At 42.4% G+C, this 24734-nt stretch overlaps 1 protein-coding gene and 1 pseudogene across 10 annotated transcripts in view; both read left to right on the top strand.

The window, feature by feature from the left end:
- The window catches only part of LOC118456097 (protein NLRC3-like), a 559092-nt gene that overhangs the window by 212773 nt on the left and 321585 nt on the right, over window positions 1–24734 (top strand). The gene's annotated exons all lie outside the window — the stretch shown is intronic.
- LOC148101069 (uncharacterized) lies at window positions 14974–22320 on the top strand (annotated as a pseudogene). Its single transcript, XR_015719585.1, has 11 exons — window positions 14974–15026; window positions 19321–19418; window positions 19579–19713; window positions 19946–20094; window positions 20194–20330; window positions 20427–20520; window positions 20656–20779; window positions 20898–21115; window positions 21196–21379; window positions 21616–21740; window positions 21912–22320. The product of XR_015719585.1 is annotated as an uncharacterized LOC148101069 (transcript).

Raw genomic sequence — 24734 nt, 5'->3', positions numbered from 1 at the left:
AAAATGTATAGATACTTCACTGCTCAAAATACGCGTAGATATATCGATGTGTTACAAGATTTATTACACAGCTATAACACTAGCTATCATCGGTCCATTAAAATGGCCCCGAATCAAGTAAATTCAGACAACACAGCATTAGTATTTCAAAACCTATATGGCACTTCTTGTCGCTCTAGAAAAAAACCCATGAAATTTAAAAAGGGAGATCATGATAGGCTGTCCAAAGTCAGAGGTGTGTTTGATAAGCGGTATGAGCAAACATTCACAAGCGAGGTGTTTACTATTGACCAATGCATACCTAGAGATCCTCCTGTTTATAAAATCAAAGATTATGATGGGGAAGAAATTATCGGTAGTTTTTATGAGCATGAGCTACAGAAAATCGCTCTTGTCAAGGATAAGCTCTATCACATAGACAAAATTCTCGCAAAACGTAAAGAGAGGGGAAAAGTTTATTTACTGGTCAAATGGACAAATTGGCCTGAAAAATTTAATAGCTGGGTTAAAGCTAGTGAGCTTAAAAACATTGTTTAACAAGCGTCGGACCACACACGCACCTTGGTAACCTTGGTAACGGGTCAACAATGACTGTCAGGTCGCAGGGTTTTTACGTCACGCTTCCATCAAACGCAAGTTTGAATGTATTTAAAAATAACACCAGCAGCTGCTTCTGTGTGGATCTAGCCCAGCAACTCAATCTCGATGGGGCATGGGAGGTGGCTCTCACTGAAATTTCATATCCCTATACATGGCTTAGTCTCCTGAATGATAAGGCTTATTTTGAATGGAGGAAAAAGGACGATGCTGAGCAGAGGCCTGATGATGTGGTTAAAACGAAAATACGCGCCGGCTTTTATGAGGACGCTAACACGTTGAGAACAGAGATTGAAGCCTGCCTCAGGTGTATCGACTCTGATATTTATCTAATATATCATCCCATTGTTAAAAAGTTTGAATTCACAGCTGGGGGCATATATCAACTCAGGTTTTTTCCGCCTCTCGCATATATGCTTGGTGTACCAACAGGTGTCTGGCAACGATTCGAGCGTAAATTTGCCCCATATCCTGCAGATATAAAGGCGGGGTGTTACCATTTATTCTGTTATTCTGATATAGCCGCCTTGCAGCTCGTGGGTGATAGCTACTCCCCCCTGCTGTGCACTGTCAAAATAGAGGGTAATTACGGAGATATCGTGACCCTATGCTTTAACAAACCAGACTATATTTCCGTAGCGCGCAAACACATTGAAAATATCCATATTGAAATCAAAACCGATCAGAACGAGCCTGTAAACTTTACCTACGGTAAAACGATAGTAAAGCTACATTTCCGACCTGTCAAGGATCTCGCATAACTCATAACAAAAAATGGATAACAATAGATTTATACGGTATTATGAAACCCAGGCTGGTAACGGTCTGCCCGGCTTTTCAGGTGCACCTGTAATTTACGGCCGAGGAATAGCATCTATTTTTTCTAAATTATTTAGATTTGTAACCCCGTTCATAAAGAGGGGTGTGAGCATTGCAAAGCCTCACCTCAAATCTGCTGTCAAAGGCTTTGCTTCAGATATTGTCACATCCTCACTCTCAAATTTGACTCGTTCAAACACACAAGAACAGCAAGAGGGTTCGGGGTTGACCCTAATTTCACGCAGACCCTTGAAGCGGCCCCCTGGTCAGAGGTTGGGAGAGTTTAAAAAGCGGAGGAAAACAGTGAAAAAGAGACAGAGTGGGAAAACCATCAGACGGACAGGACGCAAGCCTAAGACTGATATATTCTAAAAACAAGAACAACTAAGAAACAAACAGCAATGTCTTTACTTCACGAGAGATCAAACGAATGCAGCCTTGAGTGAGTTAGACATTTTCAGCGTCCCCCTAACCCAAATGTCAATCGAGGACAAATGTTATTCAGAAATTCTACCAATAACAGCGCTCACAGATCGGGGACCCCTGGAATTTTATGTGCCTGGAAATGGCTTGCATTACTTAGATCTGAATGATACACTGCTGAGTTTAAGGCTGAAAATAACAAACCCTGATGGTAGCGATATTGAAGCAGACGCTAATGATGGAATTATAAATTACCCTTTAAACACCATTTTCTCCCAATGTGACGTCACATTGGGCGACAGACTGATTTCACAAGCGAGTTCGACACATGCGTATAGAGCGATAATTGAAACATATTTAAATTACTCAGAAGAAAGTCTGAAAACTCAATTTAGTGCAGGTCTGTTTTACAAAGATACTGCTGGCTCACACGACTCCCATGTTGTGAATAACGGGCCGAATACGGGCTTAGTCCGCAGGGCAGTTTACAGTGCACGAACGAGAGTTCCACGTGATGGGTCCGCTACATTCAGACATATTTTTCTGCGAAAGACTCTTATTAAATAATGTGGATCTACGAATTAAACTCACAAGAGCCAACGATGCTTTCACCTTAATGGCACCTCAAAATGCCAATTTCCATCTCAATATTGTGGGGGCCTCATTGTTCGTAAGAAAAGTCACGGTCTCCCCCGCTGTGCGCCTTGGCCATGCCTCTGCTCTGATGCGCGCAAATGCGCTTTATCCAATCTCCCGGATTAATGTAAAAACATTTTCAATACCCGAGAACTCGCGGATATCACATCATGAGAATCTGTTTCTGGGGTCACTTCCCCGTTACCTAGTGATAGGCATGGTTAACCATGAGGCTTTTACAGGTCGATATGATTTATGCCCTTTCAATTTCCAACACAACAATCTAGAGTTTTTGGCTTTGTGTCATGAGAGTAAGCAAATACCAGCCAAAGCGTTTCAACCTAATTTTGCTGAGAATCAGTCCGTAAGAGAGTTTTACAGCCTGTACACAGCTACCGGGAGAAACCTGAAAGATCTGTCCTTGTGCATTGACAGACAGGAGTTTGAACAGGGATATACATTGTTTGTTTTCAATCTGAATCCTTCCGATGATACCCAAGCATTGTCACCTGTGATAAATGCCAACTTGAGACTTGAAATGCGCTTCAGAGTGCCACTGCCTCACACAACGACACTGATCGTTTATGCTTGTTATGATTCCATTCTCGAGATCAATTCCAAAAGACAAGTTTTGGTTGATTATTACTGAGGTTTTCACTTTTTGAATCATGAACAATCACCAATTGGACAGTATTATGAGACTCCTGGTGGGCGATAGTTTTTTTGGAGTATATGCAGAAGATGAATTATTAACATTACTCAAATGCTCGTTTAAACGCCCTACATATATGATCATAAATACAGATCCTAGGAACAAACCTGGAACTCATTGGCTGGCTATTTCTTTAGATGAAGATGGAGGTGCTAGTTTTTATGATTCGTTTGGATTCCCACCAGATTATCCTTTTTACCCGAAAAGCATTGTAACATTTTTGAAAAAGCATGCTAAACGAGTATCTTTTCATCAAAGACAGCTACAAGCCACGCTTTCCACGGTATGTGGCCAACACTGTATATTTTTCCTGGCTAACAAATCGCGTGGAAAGAGTTATGAGGATGTACTTGCTTTATATAGCTCTGACCAAATCAAAAATGATAGCATGGTCTCGTGTTTTGTAAAACGATTTATCAGATGTGTATTGATATGTAAGGCTAGCAATTTTAATCAAACTTCATGTTCTCTGAAAGCTTTTAATGATTGTCATTTATGCTAAAAACTATTTCAATAAAAACGTTTCTGGGGGAAAAAAAAGTGGTGTATTGTGCTTTTTTTTTGTTAAATAAAAAAACATGAGAGACAATTAACTTTTAAAAAACAATAATGTTTTATTTTGAATTACATCAGAAATTCACCCATTTGGGTGATAATACAAATGTCTTGCTTTTCTTCTTTTTTTTCTTAACAATAACATCATCCTCAGATGATGTGTGGTATTCTCCTGTTTTTCTTGAATCTTTTAACGCTGCTATTTCCCTTCTGGCCGACAAGTTTGTAATAGTGGATAGAGGTATTTTTAGATCCGCCAAGGTTCACGCGAGCAAGCTCCAGCCTGTTGGTTTCACACTTGCACGGGAACTTGCTAAAAATTTCATCAAGTCCAACATATGACTTCCTGGTATGGGGTTTTGTCTATGCATCAATTCGCCGTCGTCACTCCATCCGATGTGACCTTTTGATGCTAATATTCTACGCATTAGATATTCAGTGTTTCTCTTTGAACGTGGATTTATGTGGGTTAAAACATCGTGTAAAACCTTATTCACACTTCCCATCTTCCCCCCCTCCTCGCTTTCTTCCTGCTGATAATCATCTGATCTCTCACTCTGACTCCCTTGACGCTCTGCGGGGAGTCTTAGGGTAATCTCTCTGCTTTCATCTGATTTCTGTCTCTCAAGTACTAGGTACTTTTGTAAAAGCATGTTATACTTTTTAATTTTCTCATCGGCGGTTAGACCTTGAGTCTCCAATACACGTGTCATTTGACTATCCAGATCATCCTCGGCCTTGTCTCTGATGCTTACTCGAGAAGCATTTGAATGTGTCTCATTTAAGCGCTTGATCTGCTCAGGCGAGATCAGATACATTTTCTGCATTTTTATTTGCGAATGGCTCCTATAGCTAAATCTGCGACCATGGGTAACACCGTTGTGAGGAGAGGCAGGAGGAAACCACCTTTTTGAGTCATTAGCTTCCTTTTCTTCCTAACACCCTCCCTTCTGTTGGCCATCTGTCTGATTTTCTCTCTGTGCCGTTTCAACTTCTTATGTTGGCATTGTGTGACTGGAATATTTCCTTTTAAAAGGTTCATACAGATCTCACAAACAGACTGAATAAAATTGGGTGAGCATTCTTCTAAAATAACCTTACGAATTTTAGGGGAGCTTGTGGTTAGTGTTTTCAGCAAAGCAAAGTTTCTTCTTAATCTTACAGACATTGTTTCTCTTATTTTTTCCTGGGTAAGAAAACACACAGCTGTTCTGAGGGTAGTATCCCTGTTCTCAGTCTTAGATGCTCTGGACAGGTGGGGGTTAAATCTAACAATAAATATCCGTGTGGCTCTCTCGTTGCTTCTTCAAAACTTTCCAAAAAGTATTGCACACGTCCTGGGCATATTTGTCTAGCTAGTGTATTAACTTGTAATTTATCACAAGGGTTTTTAAATAACACCATATAAGTACTGTTCAGACTGATCGTCCTGCTGTGTTTACCTTGTAAAAACACATTCTGGCTCAACATCATCACACTCATATTTTTATGGTGTCTGTATTGAGTGAAAATCCGGACCACTTCTGGATGATTAGCTGCTTGAAAATAACATCGTCCAGTACAATGAGATGACTTTGTTGTGAGGGAAACAGGCTCTCATCTTCAAAAGATTCAGGGAGACCTTCAATGAATTTAATGTTTTTATTTTTCTCCTGAAGCTCAGAATACAGAGGTTGAAAAGATGTATAAACCCACACAACATTGTCAATATGCTTGTTCAAAACATGTACACAGTTTTTGCTTAGCCTGGTACTCTTTAATGTAAACCTGTTTAGCCTCCTCAGTTACAGCATCTGATGGGTAGCCTGAAGCTTCTTGTTTTTTGTGCAGGAAATGATGTACATAGTCTGTGAATATTGTGTTACTCTGTTTCTCAAAGTGCCATACCTCAGTGATTCGACTTATTTCATAGCCCTTTTCTAATGCGAGGTTAAATTCGGGAGTGGTCCAAACCCCTCTGAGTGCTCTATGTTCGTTGCTATGGTTACAAGCACCCTCTTGGTTGTTTATTTCGGCACAAGTGCGACAGAGAGTAAAGAGAAGCTTTCCTGACTTTGTTTTATAAGGTAAAACGGGAAAATAGAGCCCTCTGGGTGGGTAAACAACCGCTTTGATAAACCCAAAATAGTTTTTAGGGTCCTGAAAATCTCGAAAGATTATTTGAGGATGACCTAAGGGGTAACTACAGGTGCTATTTACAAATGGGTACAGAGATGTGACGTCAACATAATTGATTTTCTCACCAGACCCAGCAGTACAACGGAGTAGTGATGGGTCGTTCGCGAACGAAATGGCTCTTAGAGCCGACTCTTTGAAGTGAACGACGCGAGCCGGCTCCTTATTGGGAGCCGTGAGTTTTTTTTTTCCTTTCTCTCACCCTTTCTCTCGCCCTTTTTTCCACTAAACTCCGCACGCGCGGCCTGTACTTTGCGCTGGGCAGAGGGGGGAGGGGCGTTACTTACACTCTCAGTAGCACAGGAATAGAGCCAGAGAGAAAGAAAGCAAGGGACAACAACGTCACATTAGAAAGGTATAGTAATCATCCGCTATTTTCAGTTGCAGATGATAAAGGATTCAGAAATCATGCAGCCCCATATGACAGAGAATGTGCATCTTCTTTTTGTTTTAATATTTTAATTTATATTTAATTGTTTTGGTTTGCAAATTTGTTTAAAAGGAAAAAGCTGAAAAATAAATAGTTTAAATAGTTTAAATAGTTAAAAAATTAAAATGTAAATAGTTGTTTTTTTTATTATATGATTTATTTATTACATTTTATGTGGAGTGAATAAATAAAGTATATTTATGGTGGCCCTTAGAGACAAAGCACGTACAAACTCCAAAATACGTACAAACTCCTAAGCATGTACAAACTCCAAAACATGTAAAAACTCAGAAGCACGTACAAACTCCAAAACACGTAAAAACTCAGAAGCACGTACAAACTCCAAAACACGTAAAAACTCAGAAGCACGTACAAACTCAGAATCACGTACAAAAGACAACAGAAGTGCTCCAGGATGCTAGGGCGCAGTGTTGAGCTTTTGTTTCCTAGTGGCTACACAAGCCAGGAAGTATCAACAACCGGATTTGGTGTGTGGTAGTAACAGGTAAATGAACTTTTTTTTTTTTAATTATTTGAATAAATATGAGTGCTTGTCTATAAATACACAAACAATACACACATGCTTTCAATTGTGTAATTTAAGTGATCTGGGTAGCTCTCTTTTGGAAGTTCAGTAAACGCTAGAAATGTGTTTTGGAGTTTGTATGTGCTTTTTGGAGTTTGTATATGCTTTAGAGTTTGTACGTGCTTTGTCTCTAGGGGCCATATATAAACATATATAAATAAAACCACTTTTTTAAACATTAGTAATTCCTTTTCTGTATAATTTTATTTTATTGTTAATGATTAAATAATTAAAGCAACAAAACAACCTGAAGAGCCGGTTCGGAGCCGAAAGAGCCGGCTCTTTTTAGTGAGCCGAGCCGAAAGAGCCGGATCTCTAAAAAGAGCCGGAAATCCCATCACTACAACGGAGCTGTGCTGGGCTTGTACGGCCTCCAAAGAGGGCGTGGCGAGGGTTCAGAGGCTCTGGTGGATCATAACGTTTGAGAAAGTTGATTACACTCTCATCACTACGTTTTAACTCGGTCCACTCATGCTCCCAAATTGTCACAAGACACACATTATGCTCAGCTCTCAATCTAGTGAGCCTGTCTTGGGTGGCGCTGTTTATGTCTGCAAAGGAGGAACCTAGCAGGGGATTAATATCGGTTTGATTCGAAAAACACTTAACACACCCATGGAAGTAGCAGCCTAAAAATTCCCACGCGTATGTTTTGCCATTATTTTCGGAATATCCATCTACATAATAACTACCGAGCTGTTTTTCTCCTTGATTGAGCTCATGTCTGATAAAAACACCTTGCGTGTATGAGAGATATTCGAGCCATTGAATTGAGGATGAGGAAAATGATTTGACCTGATTACTGTAATTTAGAGGGCATGGTAATGCTAAAGAATTCGCTGGCATGAAGTTTGTTAAATAAGTTTTAAGACAAGCGCTTGCAAGAGTGTTGCGGCTGAAAGGATCTACTCCTGTCTCTTCAATAAACCCATTTCTAAACAATGCGCAACCCCGAGCTAGAATTTCAACATCGTTTTGACAGTATAAAAGGGCCTCTTTAATGAAATTGAAGGTACCGGAGCTGACTGAATCATACCATTCGTAAAATTGCTGCCTGCCATTGCTCGTCATACGTTCCAGGCTATAAGCGGAGGGGGGAGGGTAAGGGCCTGAATAAGCAAGGTTTTGTTTCGAACTGAAACAATGGGGGAAAAAGCCTTTAATGCTGTCTGGAAACCCCATTGCGTTAGGTATAGCTGAGAGTGGCATAGGGAGGAAGCAGGAGGAGTCAATATAACGCTGATTAACGTATGGGTCTGTAAAACTTATCACTTTCGAGCCTTGCATGATCAAGTTTGGTTTTAAACCTTGCTTAACCATAACGCTGAGAATAATGTAAGCATCAAAGCCCTTAGCATTATGGGTGATAAAGATAGAGCCCTTAAAGAGCGGGCGTCTAAAATGAGCGAGAAACTTTTCAGCACAATCCTCACCCTGACAGCTCCAAGATTTACCATCTGATGTTTTTGTACACACCAGAAAAGGAGCGTGTTCGCCGTGATCGTTTACAAACGTTTCAAAATCATAAAAAATCAACTTGTTGTTATGTTCTGTTTCGCGTTCTATAACCTGCATGTAGCACTCATGTGTTTGATGATCACTAGAGATTTCCTGGCGACAGATTGGGCATTTGCGCTTTTGGCATTTGTGAGCTTTTTCATGTGCTGCTGAACAATATAGCCTCAAACACTTGACACATTTTTTATAGAGGTCGCAGTTGCTGGCGGACCTTTGACGCCTCTCAACAAGTTTTTTATGGCTCTCAAAACAATAAGGAGATCTACAGGTGCGATTACAATCGGTACATACGATAGGAGAGAGTAAATGCTCCTTGCAGTCAGGCTGCATGCATACTGAGCAGCGAGCAGGGCAGAAATGGGATAACACATGGTTAAACCCTATGTAACAGTTATTACACAGAAAGTTTGTGCCCAAAAATCCTTTTAAATTTTTAATAGCGTAGTAATGATTGTCAAATAAAAATAAGCACAGGGTTTTTTCTGTATTTGGTGTACTAGATTGAAATTTACAAAGGCTACGATCATACTCGTTACGATAAAATACTACAATCTTACAATTGAGTAGGATTTCGAATGTAATGATTTTATTCAAGCCCACAGGCGTTTGATCGTTTAGACCAGCTTTTTCTTGAATTTCTCTAGCGAACGCTTCTGCCTGCCGGTCATTAAAACTGGGGTACAGAAGGTGGGCTAGACTTATAGCAAAACATAACTTATTCGCTGGGTTATGCACCACGTATAAAAAACGTCTTTTCTTTTTCACAATTTCGCGGTTGAGTATGTGTTTAAGCATTCTCTTTCCACTACTGGCTGGTGGTCTAACAATCTGAGCTACGAGCTCAAGTGAACCATCACACATTACTGCCCAGTTGGACTGTACCGCTCTCAAGAATAAGTTTTCAAATTCACTCAAATCACGATTGTCCCGTAAAATCACTGAAACATTATTTTGTAACTGCTGCCCTATCAATTCTAACTGTAAAAGATCACCTGGGCGTGCGTGGGAGGACACCCTGGTTGATATTTCACGTGCACTCGCCATTACGCCTTGATAATAATGTGCATAATCAGGTATATCGTTTGGAGGAGGGAAATTCAAAATTTGTCTAATTTCAACGTTATTAAATTTATTTCTAACAATTAAAGATGGTTCTGGTGAATTACCAGAGCAAGTATTCTCAGGATTACCCCCTTGCTGAAAGGGGTGATCATTGTTTACTTGGTTGAGCGGGTCATTTGCAGAGATGTCTGGGGAAGAGACTAGCGAATGCTGGCTTTGATCATCAGCGAAACGATTTTGATTTAACCTGTTTATTTGGCTCAATAACTCTGGCGGTATTTGAACCTCATCTTGTGTTTGGGCCAAAGCTTCTAAAGCTCTATTAATTGCTAAAAACGGATCAGAAGAGGAGATGTTTTGTGTCAGACTCATTTGAGAATGAGCCGCGTCTGACTCTGTTTGAATTTCATCTTGATCCACTCCCAAACTGAGGGAATTATTTTGAAAGGCACTTTCACTAGGCGCTAATCGGGCAAGAGCTAAATTAAGCAATTCTAAAGGGTCATTATTATTGATCACCTCAGGTTGCTCACTCTCTTGTGAATGTGTATTCTGAGAATGGTATGTATTTTCATTTAACCTAGCTAACGCTGTTTCTATAGCAAGAAATGGGTCTGTAATGTCTTGTTCCTGGTTATCCATTTTTTTTATTGTTTTTAACAATTATATATTAAAAGAACAAAAAACAAAACACAGTTCGTTTGAAAAAAGGAAGAATGAAAAGAAAAAAAAAAAAACCTTTATAAGATGAGCTGAACTAATTCAGCGAACAGGGAAACCAGACGCATACCAATTGAAGCTAGCTTTCGTCTGCGCGTTTCCCTTGTCCTTCTTCTTCTCCTTGAGCTCCTAGAGCTCCTCCTTTTCCTCCTCGTAAAATGCCCTAAGAATTTGAGGGTAAGATACAAAACAGTTAGTAATGTTAAATAGAAAAGGGATAGTTTTTATAAAATGAGAAAAAAGCGAGAAGCTAGAGAGAGACTAACCGTGATTGGATCTCAAAGGGAGGCGCGGTGCATCTCATGTGCCTGATTGCGGAGAAGAGGAAGGGCTTGTGGTGCTCCGATTTGCCGTAGCACGGGGACCGTGCAAATCGTGCCTCTCCCGGGCGGAGAGAGCATAGTTTTTCCCAGAGGCTCTGGGGAGAGCAGAAGCTCCGGCAGGGTTGGAACTGGGTCCGGAAGAAGAAGCAGGGCGACCCAGCGTAGAAAGCAGTTGTTTTCTTTCACGGGTCGATAGGCGGATATTCTTACCAGTGGAATGCTGGAGCACTGGTGGAGACGAACTCGGTGAACTAGAAAAAAGAAAGCTCTCAAAGTCTGCTACATCTAGAAAGTTTGAGAAAAACGGAAAAGAGGGTAAATGTTTTGTTTTTCTAGCACAAATAGCTGTTAAGAGTGAGAACAAGAATGAACCATACCAATTTGATCGAGAGAGTCTAAAAGAGAGGAGTTGAGCACACTTATTTCAGAGTCTAAAAAGAAATAACGAGTATTTAAAAACAGGAAAAACAGTAAAATATAAACATTATATGAGCAAGAGTAAGAAAAATGAGGTACCTGAGGAGGACATGTTCGCTGGTATTGTGTACTAAAGCACTTTTAGCTCAGAGTGTTAGAGACTAGCTTATATATATTTTAAAAAGTGCATTCCAGGTGTTACAGAGCCTATTTGCATGTCTTTTGAAGATGAAAAAGCTTTTTGAGAGAAATCGTTAAAAGGAAAGTGTAAAACTTACCGTTTGATGTGGATATAAGGAAAAAGGCGCCAGCTGTTGTTGAAATTGGTGGGTCCTATGCGAAGTCGCAAGCAGCCTGAGCGGCGCCAGTTGTTGATATGGCTGAAGTCAGAAGTCTTGTGGGAGAGCGCTGGCAGTCTTAACCTCAGCGGGAGAATGTAAAAATCAGACCTGCAGCCGATTGGCTAACCGGGGTGCGAAGGGAGCCGCCCCATTGTTATGTGATTGGAAGCGGGGCTAAGTTAGGCGGAGTTGGTCTCTGGCGGTAATTTCGAACGAATAGCCAGAATCATTATGCGGGGAGATGTGGAGCGAACAGGCAGGAAATATTTGTGCTCTGGAAGCAGATCGATTAAGAGCAAAGGGAGAACTTAGACTCTGCGTTTAATTTTAGAGGTAGCTGGTAAGAGGGATCGTTTTGAAGAAAAAAGACTAAGGACTTTTCAGGATTTGTCACCTGTTTTCGAAGGTTTTGGGAATAGAAGGGATACCTAACAAGGGTTTTTGGACGTGCGTTTTTGAAGAAAACGGAGGATTTTTTTAAGGAGTTTTGCCTTTCCTCCGCGGAGGATCGGAGGTGGGAGCCGTGGGGAGACTAAGGATTTTTTTCAGGATTTTCCCCCTGTTTTCGAATATAAGGTTTTTGGGAATAGAGGGGTACCTATCAGGGTTTTTTGGAGAAAAATAGTTTTTTATGTTGGGAGCCGCGGTGCGTTTTTCGGGGATCGCCAGAGTTTTTTTTTTTTTTTCACGATTCTGAGTTTTATTCTAAATCTCCTTGTTCGGATTAAACAAATGCATATAAATTGAGATAAAGTTTTCCCCCAAGGCATGCAGCCTGTATTTCTGGCCATACTGAACGTTACAAAAGCACAAGTTTAACTAAACAGTTTCACTATTTTACTATGTATTATTAACACGTTTTCACACATAAGCACGGAGCCCGAGAAACACTAAGTCCGGAGACACAGGCGCGCACATGTGCGCGCCCAGACACACAGCCTCGGGCACTCTCTAAGGTGCTATATAAATAAACTTTACTTACTTACTTACTTACTTACTTACATTTTGACCATCTGATACATCCTCTAAAACCATGTCTGATGATTGGTGCAGTTTTAACTATTTGTACTGTTCCTGTATTGTGGGTTGTCTCAAGTGAGACTTCCGTGTTTCTTTAACTGGCACATACTGAAAATAACACTGTTTGCCTGTACTGTCAGATCCTAAAAAAAATTGAGTGGGTTCCACATAACTGACATTTTCTTTGAAAAATGTCTTCCTTTATTTGTCAGATCTCAACACACCTTTATGGTACAGTGTTAAGAGATCATTCTGTGAAAGTTCTTGAATGACGTTATCCACTTCTGCTTGTGGAATATTAAATGCAGACAGTTTGTCAGACAGTTTTGCAAGAACATTGTGCATTGCACAGCTGTGAAGATCCTGAAATTCCTCTATGATGCATTGTATAGTGCTGGTTGGCAAGAGCAATACATGTGACAATTAAAGTGTAAGTAGCTGAAATACTTTTTAACAAACGGGTAAAATAAGGGAAAAAAACCCAAAACTCTTGCACTCAAAAAAATCTATTGGACAGAGACCACTTCTTGCAAATGGTGAGAGAGCTTGTCTTCATTGTTGTTTGCACTGTGTAAATGTCCAGAAAGCATGGGCCACGCATCGCCTGTGGAGACATGGCAAAAACAGTGACCTAATTTGAAGTTTTCCACTCAAATTCAATAAGCCGCCGGAGGAAAGTTGTGACATGAGGGTTAAAGTGAACAACCTTTCGCTTCACAGTGGTCCCAGTCTTTCTGCTTGTCCCAACCTTGGAGGTACATTTTGTTCCCTCTTCAGGGCTTATTCTTACAAAAAACCTTAAAGCTTGCCATAATAAATGAAATAAATTCAGATGTCACGCACATCACACGTGACACACACAGTTTCATTACAAACAAACTCCTTCTACTCAGTTCCTCTTTTCTTTGTGTCTTACTTCCTGTTCAGCTTGCAATAACTTCCCCTTTCTGAGGTCTGTTGCCATGGCAACCTGTCACCCCTCGTCTGATCTTAGTTTCACTCTCTGTCTGTTCCTCATATTCTGCAAAAACATGCAGTTTCCTGTAAGCCTGTGACCTTGCCCCAGCCCGTGACTGTTAAGGTTCAATTTATTGAGGATGAAGTGCACAACAACACTAAGTCCAGACAGGGCCGGGCCAAACGATGATTTTAATGAAACACACGTGTGGGAGATGAATACTGTACGCAGACAGTATTGATCTCTGTCTTAACAATACACAATCAGTCATTTTATATCAGGGTATTATAACGCCCCCTGATGCGTCATCACATACAATACATGCATACCCTGAGTCTAACTGCTGTGTAAGAGTGTGTATGTGTGTGTGTCAACCTTAAATGCTCTCTGGTTAGTTTCACTTTCACAAGCACGCTCAAAAGCCTCCACTTCCTGTCTACTTTGGCACAGAGTGTACTCAGAGTTAGGCCCTTCTTTTATAATGCAATGTAATCTGCATATAAACATTTAAGATTATAAAAGCATTCAAAAGCATTTAGGATTATAGATTCAACTCAACAGTTTAAAGTGGTTATAACTGCTCCTGTTATAAAGGCTAATTGGGTGCCAATATGTTTAAACCTCTGAATGCAATATCAATACTGTAAACTATATTATTAATGCAATGGTAATAATGATGATTATCAACAATAGCAGTAAAATAATTTCTCTAATCTCCACACTCCCTCTCTCGACCTCTGGACCACCAGAGGTCGCCATACATTGTGTTGGGTCACTCCTCGGCCCATTCAGCTGCTTCCATGTCCATCCATGGCATCATTGACATCCGGGTCACTGTTCCCGCTCTGACCCTCTCCAGCCATCCTCTGGCTCAGCAAATCAGACAACAACCTCATGTCATCTAAGTGGCCCAGTAATAAAATGCCAGCTCCCCCTTAAGAACACTCCATACGTGAGATTAATTTTTTTCTGGGTCCCTCTCTTGTGGTCCGTCAGGCCTCGGGCCTCCAGGATCCTCACCCCCTGTGGTCGCCGAGACCTCCTGCAAAGGAAACAAAACACCTTTTCCTACGCCTCCCTAACTTATCATGTTCATCAGTTGTTCTCTTTATTCAAACTTGGTTCAACCTATTATGTCTGGGACTCTTTAATCAAAAGCATGAACCTAATTATCTTCTCCCTTATCTGATCATCAACATCCTGTACACAAACTGTCGCTGCTGCAAGTGCCTTAACTCTGATCTAAAGTCACCTTTCACAATAGATCACAAGAAAATCATTATAAGCGCCTATTCTACTAAAAGATCAGAGAGAAAACAACCATTTTAATCAATTAACTTTAAACATATAAGCAATTACTCATCCGTAAATTTTATCATAGCCAAAAGCTGCCTAAAAACAACTCCTGTGTGTTAACACTACACAGCAAAAACTGGAGTGTTAAAATTTCAGGGTTAAACATGTTAGAGTTGATTTCCACTCTCAAAGTGTCATTTTAACACATTCTGATTCAAATAGTGTTCAGTGTTGGAGTTATTAAACAGTGTTATTCAAGTCCAAGCAAATGAACTCTGAAGAGAGTTATTTATCTTGGTAGGCCCCTGGGCTTCTGCCCAGGTAAACCCGTGGATCAATTAATAGTTTGCTCTGCTGGGCCGATTTTCCATGTGCTTCTGCTGGTTACACCGTGGTGGATGCCTGCCGTGTTGCTGCTTGGAGTATTTTACACAAACGGTAAGTAATTCAAACTTATATAAAATTCATGGTATTCTATCGGTGCAGTGAGGTTTTCTTGATGTTTCTTGGTGTTCGGTTGCTGAAAACGAGCTTTAATAGAGGAGGAGATGTGTCGAAAATTCTATTTAGCCTCCAATGCTAATGTTAATGTTGCAGTCTTTTTACTCGTGAGTGACGGTAGACACTGCACGTGGAAGCGCCGCGCTACGTTCAGCTTTTCCCCTGTTCACACAGACACGTCTTTCTCCACGCCATGAGCGTTTTTGCTCCTCTGTTTATTCAGAGCAATTTTTTCACAATTGATAAGTAAATAGCATCCCAAAATAATTGAAGAGAGCTTGTTTTAGTCACTCCTGCTTTTACTTTGACATCGTTCATCGTTGACTTGTCTCTAATCTGTCTCTCTCTCTGTCTCACTCTCTTCTCCCTTTGAGACACCCGCCCCAAACATAGTCAGTTAGGCTGTCCCCTCCTTTGCGATGTGTTTATTTTCATCTCTATTGTCTCTTTTCATACACAAATCTGATTGCATTTGTCAATCGCAGTATTTTATTTTGGAGAATAGCTTTTATCTTCAAAATTGCCTGGATTGTCTTGTGTGTCTTGGTGTAACTTCCTGCGGAAAATGCGTGGCCCATGCAAAAAATAGACCAGATACCGAAACAATCGCTTCGTAGCACTCCGTGTCTGGTGTAAACTACACCATAGATTAACATGTATTTTGTATTGTGTTGTGTATCAATTGGACTCCTGCATGGACAGACACAGGTTTATTTGATAACATTAAATGTTATTGCAGTGAAATTCAAACGCATGGTCAGTGACAAGGTTGCGATTCACTCCTCCGTGAATCATGGTGGAGGGGTTTGTGTGTCCCAGGGATACCAGGGGCTATGTTGTCTGGGGGCTTTTGCCCCCTGGTAGGGTCTCCCATGGCAAATTGGTCCTGGGTGAGGGACCAGACAAAGAGCGATTCAGAAGACCCTTATGAAAAGAACACCGAGGGAACAGTTTACCCTGCCCGGGATAGGGTTACCGGGGCCCCGCCCTGGAGCCAGGCCCGGGGAGGGTGCCCGAGGGCGAGCGTCTGGTGGCCGGGCCTTAGTCCATGGGGCCCGGCCGGGCACAGCCCGAAGAGGAGACATGGGCCCATCCTCCCACCGACCCACCACCCGCAGGAGGCGCCATAGGGGTCGGGTGCATTGTGTGCCGGGTGGCGGCCAGGAGCGGAGGCCCTGGCGGACTGACCCCCGGCTGCCAAGACTGGCAATAGGGACATGGAATGTCACCTCTCTGGTGGGGAAGGAGCCTGAGTTAGTGCGTGAGGTTGAGAGGTACCGGCTAGATATAGTCGGGCTCACCTCTACGCATGGCTTGGGCTCTGGAACCAGTCTCCTGGAGAGGGGCTGGACTCTGTCTCAGTCTGGAGTTGCCCCTGGTGAGAGGCGGCGGGCTGGGGTGGGTATTCTAATATCCCCTCGGCCTGCTGCCGGTATGTTGGGGTTTTTCCCGGTGGACGAGAGGGTTTGTTCCCTGCGCCTTAGGGTCGGGGAACGGGTCCTGACTGTCATCTGCGCTTATGCGCCGAGTGGCAGTTCAGAGTACCCAGCCTTCTTAAAGTCCCTGGGGGGGGGGGGGTGCTGGAAGGTGCTCCACCTGGAGACTGTGTTGTCCTGCTGGGAGACTTCAATGCTCACGTGGGTAACGACAGCGAGACCTGGAGGGGCGTGATTGGGAGGAACGGCCTCCCTGATCTGAACCCGAGCGGTGCTTTGTTATTGGACTTCTGTGCTAATCACAGTTTGGCCATAACGAACACCTTGTTCGAACATAAGAGTGTCCATAAGTGCACGTGGCACCAGGACGCTCTAGGCCGTAGGTCGATGATCGATTTTGTAATCGTATCACCAGACCTGCGACCATATGCTCTGGACACTCGGGTAAAGAGAGGGGCTGAGCTGTCAACTGATCACCACCTGGTGGTGAGTTGGATCAGGTGGCGGGGGAGGACGCTGGACAGACCTGGTGCACCTAAACGCGTAGTGAGGGTGTGCTGGGAACGACTAGCAGAGGCCCCAGTCCGCGAGATCTTCAACGCACACCTCCGGCAGAGCTTCAACAGCATTCCGAGGGAGGCGGGGGACATTGAGTCCGAATGGACCATGTTCAGCGTCGCCATTGCCGAAGCTGGTGCATTGAGCTGCGGCCGCAAGGTGGTTGGTGCCTGCCGTGATGGTAATCCCCGAACCAAATGGTGGACACCAGAGGTGAAGGGAGCCACCAGGCTGAAGAAGGAGTCCTATCGGGCTTGGTTAGCCTGTGGGACTCCGGAGGCAGCCGACAGGTATCGACAGGCCAAGCGGAATGCGGCTCGGGCAGTGGCTGAAGCAAAAACTTGGGTGTGGGAGGAGTTCGGAGAGACCATGGAAAAAGACTTTTGGACTGCCTCGAAGAGATTCTGGCAAACCGTCAGGCGTCTCAGGAGGGGAAAGCGGTGCTCTACCTGCACTGTGTATAGTGCTGGCGGAGCGCTGCTGACGTCGACTGAGAAAATTGTCAGCCGGTGGAAGGAATACTTCGAGGACCTCCTTAATCCCACTGACGCATCTTCCGAGGAGGAAGCAGAGTCTGGGGATGAGGGGAATGACCCGCCAATTTCCGGGGGTGAGCTCACTGAGGCAGTTAAACAACTCCTTGGTGGCAGAGCCCCTGGTGTTGATGAGGTCCGCCCCGAGTTCCTGAAGGCTCTGGACGTTGTAGGGCTGTCTTGGTTGACACGCCTCTGCAATGTTGCGTGGAGATCAGGGGCAGTACCCCTGGACTGGCAGACCGGGGTGGTGGTCCCCATCTTTAAGAAGGGGGACCGGAGGGTGTGTTCCAACTACAGGGGGATCACACTCCTCAGCCTCCCCGGGAAAGTCTATGCCAGGGTGCTGGAAAGGAGAGTTCGTCCGCTAGTCGAACCTCGGATTCAGGAGGAACAATGCGGTTTTCGTCCTGGTCGCGGAACACTGGACCAGCTCTTCATCCTCTCGAGGATACTTGAGGGTGCATGGGAGTTTGCCCAACCAGTCTACATGTGTTTTGTGGACTTGGAGAAGGCATTCGACCGTGTCCCTCGGGGTGTCCTGTGGGAGGTGTTGCGGGAGTATGGGGTGTCTGGCCCATTGCTACGGGCCACTCGATCCCTATGCAACCGTTGCAAGAGCTTGGTTCGCATTGCCGGCAATAAGTCAGACTCGTTCCCGGTGGGTGATGGGCTCCACCAGGGCTGCCCTTTGTCACCGGTTCTGTTCATAATTTTTATGGACAGGATTTCTAGGCGCAGCCAAGTGGCGGAGGGCTTTCGCTTTGGTAGCCTCAGAATCTCATCTCTGATTTTTGCGGATGATGTGGTTCTGTTGGCTTCATCGGGTGAGGGCCTCCAGCTCGCACTGGAGCGGTTCGCAGCCGAGTGTGAAGCAGCAGGAATGAGGATCAGCACCTCCAAATCTGAGGCCATGGTTCTCAGCCGGAAAAGGGTGGAGTGCCCACTCCGGGTCGGGGATGAGTTCCTGCCCCAAGTGGAGGAGTTCAAGTATCTCGGGGTCTTGTTCGCGAGTGATGGGAGAAGGGAGTCGGAGATCGACAGACGGATTGGGGCTGCAGCTGCAGTAATGCAGACGCTGCACCGGTCCGTCGTGGTGAAGAGGGAGCTGAGTGTAAAAGCGAAGCTCTCAATTTACCGGTCGATCTACGTCCCTACCCTCACCTATGGCCACGAGCTGTGGGTAGTGACTGAAAGAACGAGATCGCGGATACAAGCGGCGGAAATGAGCTTCCTCCGAAGGGTGGCTGGCCTCTCCCTTAGAGATAGGGTGAGAAGTTCGGCCATCCGGGAGGGGCTCAGAGTAGAGCCGCTGCTGCTCCACATGGTTTGGGCATCTGACAAGGATGCCCCCTGGGCGCCTCCTGGGTGAGGTGTTCCAGGCATGTCCCACCGGGAGGAGGCCCCGGGGCAGACCCAGGACACGCTGGAGAGATTATATCTCTCGGCTGGCCTGGGAACGCCTTGGTGTTCCCCCGGACGAGCTGGAGGAGGTGGCTGGGGAGAGGGAGGTCTGGGCATCTTTGCTTAGGCTGCTGCCCCCGCGACCCGGCCTCGGATAAAGCGGATGAAGATGGATGAAGATGGATGGTCAGTATTAATCACCATGTATGGTATATGTCAGTGTTTTAATCATTTTTGCTTGAATTGCTCTAAATGTCAAATACTTACTAGTATGCCATTTTTGTTATTATTTTGTCTCAGTAAAATGCTGGTCCAGGTTCGATACTGCCAACAGCAGAAGTATGTGAAGTTGGAAGAGGTTGATGGGCGGTTTGAGTTTATGCAGTTTCATGAAAAAGGTTTGTTTATATCTTACCTAATTTTAGTTGGGGGGACAGAATTTTTTGTAGGGCGTTTCGCCAAGTCTCTTGAATCATACAGTGGTGTATCACTTTAGTGAATGTGAGGCAAGAACAGTTTACTTAAAAGGTGCACTCAGATATATCTTATCTTTTCCAGCCATCGAGAGATTTTGCCTGCCACCTGATGCAAAAGTAGTGTACAAAGATGCAACAGGGACAGAAGTTGATGAAGTGATTTTCAGTGACCTTATCAGCCAAGGCACTGTGGTCCTAACAGTTTTCTCAAGTGATGGTGAGAAATTTAAAGGGGCAAGCTCAACACCAGACATGGGGAAGGGCTGTGTGGCTGCTGGTTGTTCCAAATAATCAGGAGCACACAATTTGACCAATCAGCTGTTTGAACATTGAGATCAGTTAATTTAAATGAGTCAGGTCTGCAGTGTGATGTTGCTTTGTTAGTTAAAAATCTGCAGCCAGATTTTTTTTTCTACACCTTACAGAATGATGTTGTTTTTTCCTTTTAGAATTTTCTGATTGCTCCTTGTCTTCTGCATCTGATTATTCTGACTCAAGCTTCAGCTCAAATGCAAGTACATCAACTATACTTCTAGATGAGGGTCCCAGGAAGAAAACAAGAGTTGAGGGTACTGTTTATGCAGCATCTGCTAAAAAGGTTGTGACAAAACTCAATTCTCATAGTTTTTTTTCTACTTCATTATTCTTAATATGTAGAAAAGCTATTCCTCACTTTTTGCATCTTTTTTTTCTCAAGTTAATTGAAGGTGTACTTGGAACCAATTCAGGTGGTGAAGAGGTTCTCCAGGAATATCACACAACACAAACTCTAACAGATGCTACCAGAAGAAAAATGGTCAATATAATAGTGGCTCACATGATTGATTGCCATGGGTATGTGTGTTCTATTTGTGCATTTTATTTTATTTTTTAAATACAAGTTACTATTTTGCCATTACTTAAGCATGCTAATTTAAAATCGTTTTTCAGGCACCTCCCCACCAAAGCTGTTAGAGAACAGTACGCGCTAGGGGTAGTGACATTGTTCCCATCCCTGAAAGACCCATACTCCAAGAAAGGCTATGTATAGTCACTATTATTGCACTTTGTTTACATAATTTTCATGCTGTGCATCATTGGGATTTGTGTGCGTTGACATTTAAGTTCTGAAATTTTTCAGATTGACAACACATTATTTTTGAATGTATTTACATTTTAGGAACACTTCTATGATGCTGCAAGCAGCACTGGATACATTTCTTGGCGTTTGAAAACGATACAGAGAAAGACTAGAAGAGGATCTGCACCACCAAGTAGCTCCACTGGCTTTGCTCAAGAAGGAGGTAAGAAATTAAGTGTCCACAAACTAGATAATGTTCTCATTTACATTATATACTATTTTGTTTTCATTTACCTATCTGCTCAGCACCTATGCTTTTATATTTGTGTGTTTTTCTTCAGGGGGCCCAAATTACCAAGGGCCCATTAATGTCGACATGCAGCTTGATGGAGATGCTTGCCAGGAGGCCATCTCTTTGCTGAACCATACATCCGACACTTCCTTGATTTTCCAGAAGATGAGAGAGACCTTTCAGCATCGTCAGAAGCTCATCAATGATCCTCACAAAAGTCTTGATATCCTGTCTATCTTCCCAAGATTCTTGGATGCAAAAGGATTGGTGAGAATATTCAGTGGAATTTTTAATATCACTTTAAATTTCAAGATGAATGTGGCAGTAGTAGATTTTCTTTCTTAAAGGTGAATCAAGACTTCACTCTCCTGTTTGATGATGAGATATCTACCAGGCTGCTTCAGAAATAGGATCCAATCTTTAGGTATCAAATCATCAAAGAGGCCAAGCAGCTCACCTCAACAGTAGAGTTGCGTCAATTGGTGCAGTCAGCAGAGAGTCCACCAGGAAGTGATCTTGATGAGGCAGCAAGTGAATTTGTTAAATATGATTTGCTATAAGCAGTTAAAGTTCAATAGCATCAGGATTCTATTAATAAATACCAATTCATTCACCTGTTAGCTTTGCTTCATCAGTTTTCTTTAGCTGTTAGTTTAATGTTTATGACAGCACATTTCAACTTTTTTAGGAAGTGCTTTTCTAGTTCTCCTTAAAAATTGCATTGAAAGATTTGCTGTCAATTGATTCTTGTGACTCTTTGGCCGCAGCCTTTGACCAAGACATGGCCTCCCTGTTGTTACTGTTACATCTCCTTCCGCCACCTCCAGGAGGACCAAAGTATCAAAAAATCAGCGCCTCTGATGCTGTTGAGAGACTTGTAGTCTTTCATAACGTAATTTAATATTTATAGTTTTTATCATAAGTTGTCATGTCACTGGTTAAGAGGTGAATGAAACAAATTACAGTTGAGCTTACAAAGGAGGTTTACATACTCATTTCTGTGATGCTATTATCTCTGACTTGCTCCTGTGTCTAATGCTCAGTATCTTTGTCTCAACTCCAGTCTTGCTGCAGTTTGGAAGAGCATCTCCAGAATCAGCAGAGTCAGCAGCCATACCTCCTGGCTGTTGGGCGCCAGAAGAGGAAGGTCGACAGCTTCTATGTTGCCATAGACAAGCGTCTCATCCCCTGCCAGGCCAGCCGCTCCCTTGGGGCATTTGATGAGCTTTTTAAAGCTCATTTTGTGTTCAATGTGTCTTATGATGCTGCACTTGTGAATTTCTACACATTTCTGCAGACAACAGTATACAATATTGATATGGGGAAAATGAAGGAGTCCCCAAGAGTTCGTGACCTGAGAGCCAAAATCCTTAATCAGGAAATTCTTCTCACAACCTAAGTAAAAATCATTAAAATGCTGACATGTTTTTTGTGTAAGAGAGCTTATCCCAGCAGTCAGCAGCTGATTTCAAATTTAAGAGGTGAACATGGTTATTGTCCTGGACCTAAGTTTAAGTTATTTTGTTGGCAGCCAGGCTGCAGGCTTCAGTTCCAAACTTATGCAGGCTTTAGGAAGCTCCTCAGTAGTTTTCACAGCAATGTTGACCAAAATGATCGAACTTCAGCCATTGCTTGTTTTTCTAATGACACAGTTTCACCTGCTTTGGAGGACCAGTTTAATTCCTCAAATCTTCCTCACAGTTCTCCCAGTGTTCTTCCAGAGTCTAGTTCTTCCAGTGTTCCAGTGAGCATTGATTCAGTACTTACAAGGGATTCATCCAAAGAAATGTGTGCATCCATTGTGGCCAAACTGCAGGGTAGTGGCCTTTCTAACAGTTTAGTATCCTCACTTGTAGGCGATTTGGAGGAATTAACAAGTAAGCTTCGCTCAGAAGCAAAGCAGGCCATTCTTTCTGCGTTACCCACAAAGGACTCCAGCATATCTTTAATAAATGAATGTTTTGAAAATTTTGAAAACTCTTTCACCAATCTGAACACAGAATGGAAACGAAATAAATACTTCGATCTAAAATGGGGAGTTTTAGAACCTAGAGAAATAACACTTGGAGTGAGGTATGACATCAGGCGAAATCAGAAGTCTGGTACTTATAATCAAGTACCTGTGAAGGATACTTTTATATATGTACCTATTTTGGAGTCTTTGAAGTTCATGTTTAGAAATCCAGAGATTTGTGTTTTCCTGCAGAGAGAGTGTAGCTCAGAGCCTGATGCTTATCATGACTTTTGTGATGGAAGTTACTTTAAAACTCACCCTTTGTTTTCAGCCAAAAGGCATGCATTACAAATTCAGCTATACTATGATGATTTTGAAACAGCCAATCCTCTTGGCTCTAAACGCGGAATTCACAAAATTGGCTGTATTTATTTTGTTATAAGAAACTTGCCCCCAAAATTTAATTCCATTTTGATGAACATTCATTTAGTGTCACTTTTCCACACACCAGATCTGAAAAATATGGTTTTGATGTTATACTGGAACCACTGATAAATGATGTCAAAAAACTGGAAAGCCAAGGGCTAAGTCTTCCATTTTCTGATGAGCAGGTATATGGCACAATATCACAGATCACTGGAGATAACCTAGGGATGCACTCAATTCTTGGTTTTAATGAGTCGTTCAGTAGCCGTCATTTCTGTCGCCTTTGTTTGATTGAGAAGAATGATTGTCAAATGGTGTACAGTGAGGATGATCCTAAAATTATTCTTCGTGGGAAAGATTTGTTTGACATACATTGCCAGTCTCTTCGGGAAAATCCTAAATTGAAGTCACTGTATGGGTTGAAAAGAAATTCTGCACTCAATTCATTGCAGTATTACCATATTTGCAATAACTACTCATTTGATATAATGCATGACCTTCTTGAAGGTGTGGCTCAGTATGAGGTCAAATTGCTTTTTGAGTATCTTACGCAACACTTCATATCAGAACAGAACTTGCTTTCTAGGATTTATGGTTTGGACTATGGATTTTTAGAAAGAAAAAACCGGCCCACTAAAATCATATTGGACAATGCTGGCAATAGCATTGGTTTGAACTCTATCCAGACATTCTGTCTTGTGAAAAACATCCCACTTTTGTTTGGTGACATTATTCCTGCAGGGAACAGACACTGGAATTTGTTATTGTTGTTACTTTAAATAATGAACATTGTTTTTTCACCTTGTCTCACTCGGGGAATGACTATATATTTGAAGAATTTGATTATTGACCACCACAAACTATTTAAGCACACGTATCCACACAGAAACTTGATTCCTAAGCATCATTTTATGATTCATTACCCATCCTCTATTTGAAAAATTGGCCCTTTACTGTATATGTGGAGTACGAGGTTTGAAGCTAAGCACAAGTTGTTCAAAGATTATTTCAAAAATTTCAAAAACCTCACCAAATCGCTTGCTAAACGGCATCAGATGGCCATTGCTTATCACTGGGAAACCTTTTCTCTTAAACAGAAGGAGTTTGGGCCAATTAAATAATTTTCTTTAAGAGATGAAAGTGTGGTCAATAGTGAAATGCTATTATCAAAAGATGTTTTCTCAATAAGTTGGGTTAAAATTGATGGTGTAGAGTACAAAGCTGGACTCGTTGTTTGCAGTACAATGGAGGAAGACATGCCAGTCTTTTGTCAAATAATTGATACACTTATGGTTGAAAATGACATTTTTTTGTTGACACACAAACTCTTTACTGAAAACTTTGATGAACATCACCATGCATTCAAAGTAGTACAAACTGAAGAACGGTGTGTCATAAAAATAACTGAACTCAAATGTCACAGACCATTTGATATTCAAAACTCATACAGTGCTGCAGATGAAAGTTTGTACATTATATCTTCATTTATTATGTTGTGATTCACTT

This window comes from Neolamprologus brichardi, chromosome 9 (assembly GCF_056152115.1).
Source record: "Neolamprologus brichardi isolate AB-2024 chromosome 9, ASM5615211v1, whole genome shotgun sequence".
In the NCBI taxonomy this organism is placed as follows: Eukaryota; Metazoa; Chordata; class Actinopteri; order Cichliformes; family Cichlidae; genus Neolamprologus; species Neolamprologus brichardi.
This window is presented reverse-complemented; position numbering and strand designations above follow the sequence as displayed.